The sequence below is a fragment of the Hemitrygon akajei genome, chromosome 9 (assembly GCF_048418815.1).
Source record: "Hemitrygon akajei chromosome 9, sHemAka1.3, whole genome shotgun sequence".
Lineage (NCBI taxonomy): Eukaryota > Metazoa > Chordata > Chondrichthyes > Myliobatiformes > Dasyatidae > Hemitrygon > Hemitrygon akajei.
The window spans coordinates 101,202,880-101,218,905 of NC_133132.1; the positions used below are offsets into that span (position 1 = coordinate 101,202,880).

Below are 16,026 nucleotides of genomic sequence, written 5' to 3' on the forward strand. Positions count from 1 at the left end.
TACTAATTCTAACCCCAGAATTCCAGAAAGAACAGATCAAGACATTTTATTCAATGTTAAATTGAAATCCTTCCAAGCTAATTGCCAGTTCTTCTGAGGGGTTTGTCAAATCCAGTCAAAGAATCACAATCCAACGTTGAAGGTGTGGTTGATGTAAGAAACCCCGTCCAGGAGAAAATGACAGGTTGGGGCAAAATTGATTCTCGGTTTTATGAATCAATTTAATTGGCATTGTACTACTTTATGTCATTAGTCAAGGAACGTTCAATTATCTTCCCATTTTCTGCAAGATGATGGTAGCAACAGAAAAGGCCACTCCCAAACAGCACAGATCAATATATCTTGGCTACTTATGAAGCTTGAATAAAGTGGAAATAATACCAAAGCTCAGCTTTAATAAGCAAACCTTAAAAATCGCAGAATTAACATTTCATAAAGAGGAAAAGAAACCCAATGTAAAAAGTAGAAAATAAGTACAGAAGAAATCATATGTTATGAAAAAAATTTCTATTCAAAAGATGTAGAACTTACTGCCTTCTCACGTTTGTGCTTGATGAGCATTAGATGAACATGTCTGAATATGTCTTTTACGACCAGCATTAACACAATGAGGCATACATTTCTACAATCAGGAAACAGACTATTTTTATTGTTATCATAGCTATTAGCCTTAGCTATTGTAATTGTCTTACTTTGTGTCCAATCTACCACAACACAGCCACATTTATTGTGAAATCTTTTGGTACGAAGCAAAGAAATGCAAAATGAAAGTTCTTCCAGTTTATTTCAATTCCTTAAGAAAACAATGGACTAGAGGTACCATAACCTTGTTTCCAGCAGATCAAAGCCTAACACACACCAGCAAAGGGAATTTCCTATAAAATATGTATAATCATGCGAGCTACACACAGACTTTTTTTTCCAGGGAAGAAGCAAAAACAAAGAGCATAGGTTTAAAGTTAGATTCAACAGGAACCCAAGGGTAACAATTTAACAAATATGAAATGAGCTGCCAGGCTACAACAACACTTGATTAGTACACAGATAGGACAGGCTTAGAGGGATATAGGTCAAATGCAAGCAAATGGGGCTACTTTAGGACTAGCAGCATAGTTTGCATGGATGAGGTTGGCATGGTTGGCTCTCACTCAATGTCATTAAGACCAAGGAACTGATTGTCGACGTCAGGAGAGGGAAACCAAAGGTCCATGAGCCAGTAACCATTGGAAGATCAGAGGTGGAGAGGGTCAGTAACTTTAAATTCATGGGTGTCACTATATCAGAGGACGTGTCCTGGACTAATATATAAGCATTATTGCAAAGAAAGCACAACAGTACCTCTACTTCCACAGGAGTCTGCAGAGATTCAGAAGGTCGTTGAAAACCTTGGCAAACTTCTATAGATGTGTGGTGGCAAGTGTGCTGACTGGCTACATCACAGCCTGGTATGGAAATACCTTTGAGCATAAAATCCTACAAAAGGTAGTGGATTTGGCCCAGTACATTACAGGTAAAGCCCTCCAAACCATTGAGCACATCAACGTGAAATGTTGCCGTATAAAAGCGGCATCCAACAAAGATCCTTATCACACAGGCCATGCTCTTTTCTCACTGGTCAAGTAGAAGGTACAGGTGCCTCGGGACTCACACCACCAGATTCAAGAAGTTACTATTCCTCAACCATCAGGCTCGTGAACAAAAGGGGATAGCTACACCCAGTTAAGAACTGTTAGTGTTATTTCATGCTTAATATTTATTGCTATTTATCTATATCTGTATTTGCACAGTTTACAGTAAACAGTTCCTAATGTTTACAGTTACTGTTCTATAGATTTGCTAAGTATGCCCGCAGAAAAGGCATCTCAGGCTGTATACGGTGATGTATGTACTCTGATAATAATTTTATCTTGAACTTTTGAGTTGGGTCAAAGGGCCTGTTTCCATGCTAATGATCTATGGCAAGCTTTTAAAACAGGATTTCTTTGAAAGCTGATTAAGAACATTGACAAAGCAATTAACAGCTAAAGTGTGAGTAGATCAGTACTTTGTAACCTGAGAACTGTTTAGAGCGCAACAGCCTTGGAAGTTTTTGCAGAAGGTATATGAATAATTTGAAATGAGTTGAAATTAATGATTGAAATTACTGAAACTACTGAAACTGGGCCAGGGCTCCAGCAAAGATAATTAAAACATATTAGTCACAGGAGAGGCACCACAGAATTGAAGGATCGCAAATGATGTTCCATTGTTTTAAAAAAGGCTCAAAATAGAAACCAGAAATTTATAGACTGGTGAGTCTGACATCAGTTGTGGAAAAGTTATTGGAAGGTATTATAAGGGACCAGATATATAAGTATTTGGATAGACGTGGACTGATTAAGGATAGCCAACATGGCTTCATGCGTGGTAGGTCATGTCTAACCAATCTTATTGAGTTTTTTGAGGAAGTTACCATGAAAGTGGATGTTGTCTACATGGACCTCTGCAAGGCATTTGACAAGGACCCGCATGTGGGCTGGTCAATAAGGTTCAGTTGCTTGGCAGTCAAGATGAGGTAGTAAATTGCACTGAACGTTGACTTTGTGGGAGATGTCAATAAGTCGATAGTTGCCTCTCTAACTGGAGGGTTGTGACTAGTAGAGTGCCATAGGAATCAGTGCTGGTTCTGTTTGTCATCTATATCAATGATCTGGATGATAATGCGGTTAGCTGGATGAGCAACTTTGTGGACAACACCAAGAACTGGGGTGTAGTTAACAGTGAGGAAGGCTATCATGGTTTACAGAGGAATCTGCTGGAAAAATGGACTGAAAAATGGCAGATGGAATTTAATGCAGACCAGTGCGAGATTTTATACTTTTGTAGGACCAACTAGAGTAGATTTTGTATGGTGATTGGTAGGGCACTGAGAAGTGTAGTAGAACACAGGGATCTGGGAATCCAGGCACATAATTTGTTGAAAATTGTGTCACAGGTAGATAACGGCTGTAAAGAAAGCTTTTGGCACAAAGGCCTTCATAAATCAATGTATTGAGTACAGAAGATAGAACAAATGTTGAAATTGTTTAAGATGTTGATTAGGCCTAATTTGGAGTATTATGGAACACACACAAAATGCTGGTGGAACTCAGCAGGCCAGGCAGCATCTATGGAAAAAAGTACAGTCGACGTTTTGGGCCAAGGCACTTTGGCAGAACTGGGTATCAACCAAAACATCGATTGTACTTTTTTCCCCCCCATAAATGCTGCCTGGCCTGCTGAGTTCCTCCAGCATTTTGTATGTGTTGCTTGGATTTCCAGCATCTGCAGATTTTCTCGTTTGTGATTGGAATATTATGTGCAATTTTGATCACCTGCCTCCAGGAAGGATGTAAACAAGGTTGAGAGTGCAGAGAAAATTTACAGGAATGTTGGTCTGGAGGATTTAAGTTATAAGAAATAGGTTAGGACTATAGTCTTTAAAACTTGGAAGATTGAGAGGAGATTTGATAGAGGTATACAAAATTATGAGGGGTACAGGTAAGGTAAATGCAAGCAGGCTTCTTACATTGAGGTTGGGTGGGACTACAATTGGGACTACAACCATGCAAGCTCAATTTTAATGTTTAAGAGAAGTTTGGATAGGTACATGGATAGTAGGGATATGGAGAGCTATGGTCCAGATGCAAGCCGTTGGGAGCAGGCAGTTTAAATGGTTTTGGCATGGACTAGATGGGCCAAAGGGCCTGTTTCTGTGCTGTACTTCTCTATAACTCTAATTATAAAGTTAAAACTCCTAGCCTTATCTCTTGTAATAGTCGCAAACTTGAAATGAAAGATAGAAGGGTTTGGGAAAAATATGATGCACTAAATACTGACAAGGCATCTAGCAGTTTGTGTTTCGATATAAATAATGGGAACTAGAAGCACTGCAGAGGTAGAACACGCACTGGATATTGAAAGGGTAATGTAGCTATTAAAACTGCAACAGTAGGCAACAGTTGACAAGTCATAGATTTACAGAGCTGGAAGAGGACTGAGGAAAAGAATGCAGCAATTAACTAAATACAAAGGATTTTGGAAAGAGATGCCAGAGCGAAAGGAACTGTAAAAACATGATCAGCATTTTAAGGGAATATTATGTTTAATGATATCATCTGGAACACCATGGGTCAAAATAGTCAATACTTCATCAGATGTACTGATCGTCAACTGATAATGGAACAGAGCATAGGTATATTCACATGCCACTTTACCAACCATGTAGACTCCAGTGATGAGAATGAGGTGGGAAAGCCTAGCTGGCCTAAAAAGGTACACAATAGTGCAGGGTTGTTGAAAATACCGCTCTTCACCTACTTGAGAAGTAAATAATGGGCTTTATTGACAGCAGTAAAACTCAGTGCTATTCACAGGTGTGGCAAAAGTACTGCTATTCTCAAAGCTAAAAACCAGTAATCCTTTTATTGCTTATTTCAACAGATGCACATTTAAAACAATCTTTATAAAAGTTGGTAGTTTTTTCATACAACAAACTTCAGTAGTCTAAATGCTTCATGGACTAGCGACCTCAGATGTTCCTGAAAAGTTGAAAAACTTTTGTCCTCCTAACCCATTACACCAACTGATGTTTCAAAACCACATGAAGGAGATGTAACTCTCCCCCCCCCCCCACCAAGTGTGTATATCAATAACTAAAAAGAATTTTAAACCAAAGACTGGAATTTCAATTGTTGACACTGACATCTTTTGAAGTGCTCCAATTCTCTAGCTGAAGGTACTCTCACAGTCTTTTTAGGGAATTGCAGGAATTAGACCTAATAACTATAGAAAAAAAAAACAGGGATATGCTTCTAAATCAAGTTAGTGTACAACTTAAAAGTGGCAGCATATAAAAACATGGCCACTCGGCCTCAGGCTGAGTTCACATGATGGCTGATCTGACTGCAACTCAACTCTGAATTTCTGTCTACCAGCAGAAACAAAGTGCCACCAACACAACCCCCACCACACCTCAACCTCTTATTTACCAAGTGTTTATCGACCTCTGTCTCAAGAGTCTAATAAACTCCAACCTGCTTCCAGAGCATTGGTCTTGTTATTTAAGGATGTTAATCTTGTATATTGTACTCCAGATATGGGTCCATCAAGGTCTTTCATTCATGAAGCCTAATTTTGTATTCAATTCCCCTAGCAATAAACAATTACACCTATAAACTTTCCTAATTACTATTGATCAATTAGTCGTCCATTATATTTGACGAAGTCAATTCTTTGACAATATAAACTGTACAATGAAATCTGTGCAGGAGAGTTTTAAAGTTGAAAAGCCATTGCACTGTGCACATCCACTGATGACATCTGAATGGCGAAAGGATTTGAGAGGTCAGTTAAAAAAAAATCACTCACCACAGTATACTCAACTTCTCACCTTCTCTTGCATTTATCTTGTTGTTACAGTTGAGTAACTGGTCAATGATGAGTCCCAGGATATTGGTTTGGGAGTAGAGGTTGTGAAGAGGTTCAGCATTGGTCATGCTATTGAACGTGCAAGGTTTTGTGTACTGTGCTGGATCCAATACTCTTGGTCATTTCTTGATATCACATGGTACCAATCAAAATCGCTGAAGACTGGTTTCTGTAACGGTAAGAGCTTCAAGAGGAAGCCATTATCTGGTTGAATGTGGTTGTCAATGTTTTGCCCGGTCTTCAAAATCACATACTGACCCCAATATTAGAAAAGGTAAATTCTTGGAGTAACTTTCTCCTGTTAACTGCTAATTTTCAACACCAGAACTACAGAGGTTTGATGGGGACAATTTTCTAGTTTGGACACTAGTCCACAGATGTTTGAGGAAGAGTAGCAGAAAAGGAAATAGCAGAACAGAGCCTCAAATTTCATTCTTCATTTTACCTTTCTTGTACACAAATGGTGAAGCCTGAAATGACTTCAGTTTCATTTTTTTCTTTAGCTACTGGAAGAAAATCTAAAGGCACTTGAGGAAAAAAATTGCAACAAGATTTAATTTATCCATGGCCTCCTCTACTGTCAAAATGAATCCAAACTCAGGTTGGAGGAACAACAACTTACGTACCGGCTAGGTAGCTTCCAACCTGATGGCATGAACATTGACTTCCCTAATTTCTATTAATGCCCCTCCTCCCCTTCTTACCCCATCCCTGACATATTTAGTTGTTGTTTTTTCTCTCTCTCTCTGCCCATCACTCTGCCTGTTCTCCATCTCCCTCTGATGCTTCCCCCCCGCCTTTCTTTCTCCTGAGGCCTCCCATCCCAAGATCCTTTCCTTTCTCCATCACTTTCGCCAATCACCTTTCCAGCTCTTAGCTTCATCTCACCCCCTCCGGTCTTCTCCTATCATTTCGCATTTCCCCCTCCCCCCACTACTTTCAAATCTCTTACTATCTTTCCTTTCGGTTAGTCCTGACGAAGGGTCTCAGCCCGAAACGTCGACAGTGCTTCTCCTTATAGATGCTGCCAGACCTGCTGTGTTCCACCAGCATTTTGTGTGTGTTGTTTTAATTTATTATGTGTTTTTTTTCACAGCATATGCTTTGTTACCCTGCGCTTGTTGTTCTACATGTTGTTTTCTCAGTTAACTGATAATGATCTGAATTAACACTGGATTAAATAAAATCTCCAGTCACATAACAGGCATTCATAATTCAGGTTATTACTGTAAGTATTCCAAATTATGGGTACAAGATTTCCACATACTAAAAACTGGCAAAGTTGAATTTTGAAAAGATATTTTGGAAAATAGTTTGGGAACAATTGATGCATAATTTCAAACATTATCTTCCCTGAAAAAAATCTTTTCTTTCCTTAGCATAATGATTAGTTAGTTACTAAGAATAGCTTATGTTTAATTTGATTTTTAGATCCTTAAGGTGAACTTAATGATAAAGCAGTATAAAAGAAAGATCTTACTGTAATGGCATGATGTTATTTCATGCCCATTAATATAGATTAGATGTCTGCAGAGAAGTTGATCCTTTTCACTGACAACTCATTTCTTCAAGTTGATTAATGTTAGATGTGTTTCGTTTTCTTAAGACACCTAGACCTACAAGTTGATCACTTTTTAATCAAACTCTGGCTTGGTGCAGTAAGAAATTCAGGGGCTTTACTAATCTAAGAACGCATCTACAAACATCAGATGTAGCTTAGCAAAATGTAAAGCTTGAAATTCGGCTAGTCATTGGCTTGGAATTAACATATTCAGACTAAATACTGGGTTTTCCAGAATAATATCAAAGAGAATTTTCACTAAAAGATTGAGGAAATTGTCAAATTTTGATTGCAGCCAGAACAAGTGGATTTAAGGTTTTGCCAGACTTTAACAAGAGGTTTTAAATGGTGCAAAACAGAACTTTGACAAAATAGTATTTGTTTGTTTATTTATTTAGAGTTACAGCTCGGAACAGGCCCTTCCGGCCCAACGAGCCATGCCACCCAGCAATCCACCTACTGAATTAATCTTAGCCTAGTCCTAAAACAATTTACAATGACCAATTAACCTACTAAAAGGTAGATTTTTGGACCATGAGAGGAAACTGGAGTACCCAGAGGAGACCCATGCAGTCATGGAAAGAATGTACAAATTCCTTACAGACACTGCCAAATCTTAATTCCAAAACATGAGCTATAATAGTACTGTGCTACTATGCTTCATTTTTCTTATTGAAACAGAACAATATACAGGATAGATCAGGACATTTCTGGGATTTAAATGATTGAAGACATGGCTACTAAATGAATATTTTCATGGAATTCTGGAAATAGTAACTTAGATGCCACCAAGAAAAATAAAGAGCTAACTAAATCATTAAGGCACCGACAAGTATTCCATAGAGAAAGTGATTTTGATAAATCAAATTGGAGTTATAGTATCACTGAGACAAACTACAACTGAGAATATAGTACATAAATTTTAGACAGAATACTTGAAGACCAAGGACAGGTAATATATGTTAATTTGTTCACCAGATAGATACACAGTGGATTAAATGGGCTAGCAGTTAATCAGTGCAGCCGCTTATTTGGAACAACTGTTAAAGGAAAAAAACTAATTGAAAAAATATCTGGATTCCCTTAATTTATTTGGAACACTATGCCATTTAACTGGGGGAAGAGATTGTTGCTGAACAGCATAAGATTCATGCACTTATGTGGCCGTTAAGACACTACACTGTGTTTAGAGCAGTTTTTAAATAGCATCAGTTGTGTGTGCTTTCAAAAAGCACTGATTTTTGTCACTGATAGTTGGCAATAAATAAGCAGCAAGACAATTCAGAAATGTTTTACTCCACACAGTTTCAAGTATTCAGGGTTGGGGATGCCAGAAATGACCAGGACTGAAAATGAAACTATTTCATAACTTCAACAAGTTAGAAATTACAAAGAATTTGAAGATATCGACAATCATCTTGAATGTTACAGTGAAAATGAAGATATGGAGGATGCAAAAGACAATAGTATTGTATGAAGGCAGTCCTTCATCTACATCAGATGTTTGTGCTGTATGCTGAAGAACGTTCTCCATCGATAACTATTAGGAACACAATTTTATAGTACTGTAGTAGTACTGATAGCTTTCTAGTTTGTTCTGTATTCATTTAAATACATAAACCGTAGTTTGTCTTTTTGTACCTTTTCAACTATTTCCATGAAACTTCAGCCTTTTGTAACAAGCCACTGAATTGGGCCAAAATGTACTTGCCCCACCGGATGTGTCCCAATTAAATGGAATCCACTGGATTCAAGAACAACCTCTCCCTCAATGTTGCAAAAACAAAGGAGCTGGTTGTGGACTACAGGAGGAATGGAGACAGGCTAATCTCTATTGACATCAATGGATCTGGGGTTGAGAGGGTGAACAGCTTTAAGTTTGTCAGCATGCATGTCACTGTGGATCTTACTTGGTCTGTACATATCGGCTGTGTGGTGAAAAATACCACAACAGCGCCTCTTTCACTTCAGATGGTTGAAGAAGTTTGGTATGGGCCCCTAAATCCTTTCTACAGGGGCACAATTTAGAGCATCCTGACTGGCTGCGTCACTGCCTGATATGCGAACTGTACTTCCCACAATTGCATTTAAATTGCCCAGCACATCTGTAAATGTGAACTTCCTACTATTCAGGACATTTACAGAGACAGGTGAGCAAAAAGGGCTGAAAGATCATTGGGGACCCAAGTCACCCTAATCACAAACTGTTCTAGCTGCTACCATCTGGGAAACGGTACCACAGCATAAAAACCAGGACCAACAGGCTCTGGGACAGCTTTTCCACCAGGCCATCAAACTGATTAATTCATGCTGATACAATTGTATTTATACGCCATATTGACTGATCTGTTGTACATACTATTTATTATAAATTACTATAAATTGCACATTTAAACTGAGACATAACGCAAAGATTTTTATTCACGTATGTGAAGGATGTAAGTAATAAAGTCAATTCAATATTTAAAAGATTTTGAGTGCTCCTTTTCACATCTGCATTTGCAACAGGGCATTATGGGCTGAAACAAACTTGGAAAGTCAAGATTCAAGAACAAAATCTGACTATCTGAATACTGCTTTGACCTCAGAGAAACTTCTTTTCTTGTGATCTGAAGAATTCTGAAAGCAAGTATGTGGCTTCACTCTGTACTCTCATCAACAATTTGTGACAAAACTCTGTATGATAGGACTAATATTGTAGGAGCCCAATGCTTAGATATTGAAACAAGAGATATCTCATTCATGACACACTTTCTGCTTTAAGGCCATTAAAATAACAATGAAGGGAAATTACATGCAGTTTCCCATCCTGACTTACAATAGCACTAATTTAAGATCAATTGTTTTATTCCAAGATGAAGTTATCAAAGACATTGCACAATCTGTTCACTTTATTTCCCCACCCTTCTCTCTATCAAATTGATTCTAGAAGGAACAAGCACCTTTGCAAACACAATAGAAATAAGCTAACCGAACAATGAGGCAGGATAAGTTATTCAACGGTTAGCAGGACAGTGACATGAGATTGCTGTATTACAACAGTATCATAAGAACTGAAACCAAATATATCATGTTATGTTACAAACAAGAGAAATCTGCAGATGCTGGAAATCTGAGCAACACACTCAGAATGCTGGAGAAACTCAGCTGGCCAGGCAGCATCTATGGAAAAAAGTACAGTCAACGTTTTGGGCCGAGACTCTGTTCACCATTTAATACTTAACACATGTTGAAAGACTTGAAACCTTATGAAAAGTTGTTATTTTAAATATTGTTTTAATATACTATTTTCATATTTTATATAATAAAACATTAGTAATTTGATTTGCTGCAGATCTGTATGAGTGACTAACTTATGTGATAGAATATTTAGAATTAAGTGGACTTACACAAATCTACTCTTAACCAGTCCTGAAGAATGATGATGTCTGACCTGCTGAATTCCTCCGCCATTTTGTGTGTGTTGCTTGACTAGTAAAGGTGCTGTGCAAGATAAAATGTTTGTAATGTCTTTGGCTTTAAGCAATGACAATGAGAAAGGTCTGTGAGATTATCCTTCTAGATACAAATGGCTCAGTGGAGAAATTAAAGCAGACAATGAGGATAAAGAGCGGGAAGGTTGCAGATGGAGTAGTCAGTGAATTTGAGAAAGAACATTTGTTCCAGATTGAATCTGAAGCACTTTCATCCAAATGCCGGTGGGGAACAGTGAGTTTATAGTATTTTAAGTGATCTGAGAATAGAGCTTTGATACATGTTCTTAAATTAGTTGAAGTGATTCCTAATCATTGCAAGAAAATTAATAGCTTCCATTTAAGGACAACAGAAAAACAGCATGCATCATCAAGGACACCCATCACCCAGAACATGCTCTCTTCTCACTGCTGACATCAGGAAGGATGTACATGACCCTCAGGACCCATACCACCAGGTTCAGGAACAGTTATTACCCCTCAACTATCAAACTCTTGAACCAGAGGGGATAACTTCACTCAAACCAACACTTAACTGTTTCCCACTTCTGAAGGATTCACTTTCAAGGACTCTTCGTCTCAAGTTCTCAATATTTATTGCTTAATTATTATTATTATTATTTTATTTGTATAATTTGGTGTCTTTTGCACATTGGTTGTTTGTCTATCTTACATGCATTTTTTCATTGATTCTATTGTGTTTTTTTGTTTACTGTGAATGCCCGCAGGAAAATGAACCTAACGGTTGTATACAGTGACATACATACACTTTGATTATTAAATATACTTTGAACTTTGGAATTCAAATAAAGTTATTTGTTAAAACTGGTTGTCTGTCTTGTTCTAAAGTCAAAACTCAAAACAGCAGAAAAGTTAGGGAAAAACTCATGCTAAACATCTCTGAATGAGTCCAATGGGGGAGCACAAACAGAACAATTGCCAGATTCGTGTTTTGAGACTTTCCATTTGTGCAGAGTATCTTAATTTAAAACAGTCATGAAGATACTTGCTGGTAATCCTGCAAATTACTACTGGCATAACTATTGCTATTTCTACTGAAGATTCAGGCTAATAAGTACTCCAAGAGTTAAATTGCGAGGAGATAATAGAGTGGTATTTCTGGAATTTAGAAATTAAAGAATGACGACTGAAATTTGGCAGACGTTAATGAGGTTGGTGGAGCAAGGTGCCAAGACATTTTATTTCAAAACAAAGCCAAAGAGCTCAGAAGCATATTTAGCTTCTTCGTAAAAAAGAGATAATAGAAATGTGGAGAATTGTTCCACAAAAGGCAGTTGATATGAATTGCTAAATAACAAATGTGTTGTAGTTTGAATATTTGAAGAAACAATGAAGAAAAAGGTACTTGATCACAATCATTTCAAATGGCAGGACAGCCATGAAGAACCAACTGGCCAATACCTGCTGAGTATTCAAATATAAAAACATTTAACTGGAAATAAGTTGAGTTTTGCAAGTTGAAAAGGGATATGATCCTGATGAAACAGAATCAAATATTAGTAAGCAAAAGAATTGTTCTTGGACAATGGGAGACTTTAGGAGCTGAGGTTAAAAGGAGGCAAAATGACAATGTAGTAATAAAGCAACCTGAATAACCAAAGACCAAAACAAAAAGATATTCTCACGAGGGTGTCATTCATGGATGAGAGATTTAACATTATATCTCAGAGATGACACAGACTCTGCAGCACTTCCTCCATACTTTACTCATCGTGAATTTTGAACATTATTTATTTTCTCTTCAGACTCAGAATGTTAACAGCTTTGACTCAGTAATTTTTCCACAGCAAAGTCACATGGTCAGTTTCATGTCTGAACTTTAAAGACTTGAAAATTCAACGTCAGCTGACACTTCAGTTCAATATTTATAGAACTTGATGCAGTATTCATTGGGACATCTTTCCAATATGAAGAGTGAAACTCTATCTGCCTGCTTAAGAGAGTAGAAATGATCCAACACTACTATTCAGAGCATTTGTCCCAAACAGTCACAAAATAATCCCAAAAAAAAATGACATGGTCATGTATTAAAAGGCTGATCCTAGCCAGCTTAACTAGCATGTTTGTATCTATTACAACAAACAATATACTTATAAAGATACTACAGGCAAAATGTGAGAGGAAGATGTAAATCAAAGAGTTAGAGACAAACAAGGTGCCTCTCATTTTTCTGAACTATCAAAAGTTATTTCAAGTCTAGGCATCTAGTTTGCACATTTTTCACAAATTCATTCACTTGAGTACTTAATTCTTTTGATGTTGTTAAGTGCAGATACAGAAATTTGACATCATGCAGTATAGAAAAGATGTTTAATTTAGCTGTTGATTACAAATCAAATTTAAAACACTGAATTATCCACTTCACTAAATATTCAATTCAGGTTTCTGCTCCAGACAATTTACATTAGCCTCAACCTCAAATATATATCCCTAACCACCATTTCCTTCTTTATAAAACACATCAATTTTCCTCATATGGATAAATGCCAAATGTTAGTCATTGTTAAAGAATGCAGCAGAGCTAATTGTAAACTGGACTAAGATTAGCAATCTCACCGATTTTACACCTTAACAAATGCCAAAGACAAGAAAATGATATTATCAATATTCAAAATGAATTTAGTTTTGTTCAATATTTTCTTTTGGACAAACTTACTATCTGTCCTGCAAATACTGTATAAAATTATTAATTTTTCAAACCTCAATTCCTTTGATTCTGGTTCCCCAGTACAAGTTGAACTGTCATGTTGCTCACTCTGAAGTCCAACTGTAGGTTCCAGAATATGTAATTTGCATAGCATTTCAAGACTAGTATTCCTGGAAATTAAGTACTTTTGAACAATATCAATATTAATAGAATTATTATTAATACCAGCACTTTTACAAGCATCATGGTACTAATTTCCCCATAAAAATAAAAAATTTTAAAAACCTAACCAGCGCTAAGTAGACTAACATTTTGGAAATCAAAGCCTTCAGTTAGTCTCATTATTATCCTATATTTCCTCAAATGACTGTGCACAAAATTATGTAATAATTTATTTTATACTACAGTTAAATTGACTGGCTTGTATTGTTTTCAACCATAATCAGTGAAGGATCTACTTTATTTCCGTTTTCTCAGGAGGCTTCCCAAGTGCAAAATATTGTATACTCTCAAATCATTTCCTAACAACACATCTGGCTCTGAAATTGTTTAGCCACAAATGCCTAAAATCACCCCAGTCAAAAGCACTGAAATTGTACTCCAGTCTCACCATACAAAAGGTAAAGAAATCATAACAACACGAGATCAAGGATTTAAAACACTAGCTCAGGAATTTCAAAATTAAAGTTATTGATCTATGGTATTGAGGTACAATTCTAAGATAAATAAAATTGTTCTAAGGTAATTCAAGAATACATCAATTTTTGTTAATTTGATATATTAAGTTTAGGAGAATCATAAAAACCATGGAAATGATATGAGGAATGGGAATAAAAGACATTCAGTTGCTAAATGCAGTCGTTATTAGTATTTGATGAAGAGAAAAAGTCATGAATTTTAGTTTATGGTGCTTTAGTTCTTCATAAGTATTTAACGCATATAGGCCTATGGCAAGTGGTACTTACTTCAAATGGTTTAGCACATTAAACTGGATGGAAAAGATTATTTTTTTAATTGAGAAAACAGCAACTAGAGGTCACCTTTATACCAGCATCATCAATGTTAAGCACAGCAAATTAGAAAATTTCCTCAGTGTATTCCCATATGGAGATACCAAACTGAACATTAATGGCCAAATATCTGATCATTATGATGCAGTAAAACTGAATGGGAATGGACATGTCACAAAAATGAGCTGTTAATTTTTATGGTTTACTTCACTTTTCCTTTCGTCCTTCACCCTGGATTACAATTGATGAATTAGATGTTACATTGAGACTCTGTTCAGGCTCATTGCTGTATACTGTTAAGTTCACCCTGAATGAGTTAGCTCCGAAAGGGTAAAAACTGCAAGTCTCTGCCAAACCTGAATAAATTTTGATTTTGTCAACATGAAGAGAACTCAAGAATATCAGTGATGAGTTTTTAGTAATAATCAGATATTTAAAATTGAGAAAAATACAGCAACTTTCCTTAATTAACTATCCATTCTAGAATTTGCATATTAACACAAACCTCAGCCATTCATCTGCACAATAGAAGCTGGATAAGATAGTGCAGTACCATTTTTTAAATGATATAACATACAATTAAATAGATAAAATGATCCACACAGCTAAACCAGGGTGTACCAGCTTGCTCACAAATTAAACGATTAAAATTAAAAGAAACAACTGCCATAGATACAGCTAAAAACCTAAGATATTAACTGTTACAAATCTACCTCCATATAATCATTTTTCAAACACATTCCAATGAATACTTCTATCCAAAACCAGAAGAGAAATCCCTTCAGATATTTTACGCTGCCTTACAATACCAATAAATACGTTTTTTTGATTTTCTAGTCACCTTTGTTAAGGAATATTTCTTAGTGTATAATTTCTTTCACAAAATCGTTATTCATAGGCTAAAAATTGTTGGGGGAATATGACAAAAACAAATAAGAGACATCTCCTTTAAGCATTTTTATGTCACCAGTAAATTAGATTTTTTTAAAGAAACTGTTTGCATTCCATGCCATTTTCTCCCTGTGCAACTCCCCCAGAATCATGAATTTGTTTTAAAAAAGAGGGCAACAATTGGCTAATCAGCTTCAAGGTATGGTTTCAATTCCACACTAGTGTCAATTCCCTGGCTGTGTAGCATTCAAACTCTCAAAGGCAAGAGCAACCAGAAATTCACCAAGGTATTGTGGGGTAACAAGTATAAGCTGTATCTACTGCAAAACTAAAGCAATATATAATCTGCGCAAAACCCATTGTTCCAAACAAAAACAAATGCTAACTCACCCGATAAAATCTTTCTTCACTCCTCTGCCATCAGGCAGAAAATCCAAAAGCGTGAAAGTATTTACCACCGGCCTCTGTCCTGTTGTTATAAGACAACTAACTGGTCCAGTAATATAAGATAGACCATTGACCTCAATCTCTCTCATTATGGACTTGCATCTGACTGACTGGCTGCATTACACTCTAACTTTTTAAACACTATTCTGCATGTTGTTATTATTTTTCTTTGTACTACCTCAATGCAATGATCTGTAAGGATGGCAAACAAAAGCTTCCCCCCCCCCCCCCATATAGCTTAGTAGACATGACAACAATAAACCAATTTAATTTTCCAATTTAGATGCTGGAAATATAAAATATAAAAACTGAAATCATTGGAAAGATTTAACAGCTTAAGTATTACAAAAGAAAACATTTGAGATGGGTGACCTTTCAGCAGAATAAAGAAAAGTTAGAAATCAAATACATTCTAAGTGAACAAGCCTTTTCAGCACTTCCCAATTTTATCATTTACATAGAAACAGAAAACCTGCAGCACAATACAGGCCCTTTGGCCTACATGCTGTGCTGAACATGTACCGGTAC

The 16,026-nt window shown here is 36.5% G+C and overlaps 1 protein-coding gene across 2 annotated transcripts in view; it reads right to left on the minus strand.

Annotated features, from left to right (window-relative positions):
* egln1a (egl-9 family hypoxia-inducible factor 1a) overlaps positions 1-16,026 on the minus strand; it is a 91,008-nt gene that overhangs the window by 70,550 nt on the left and 4,432 nt on the right. The gene's annotated exons all lie outside the window — the stretch shown is intronic.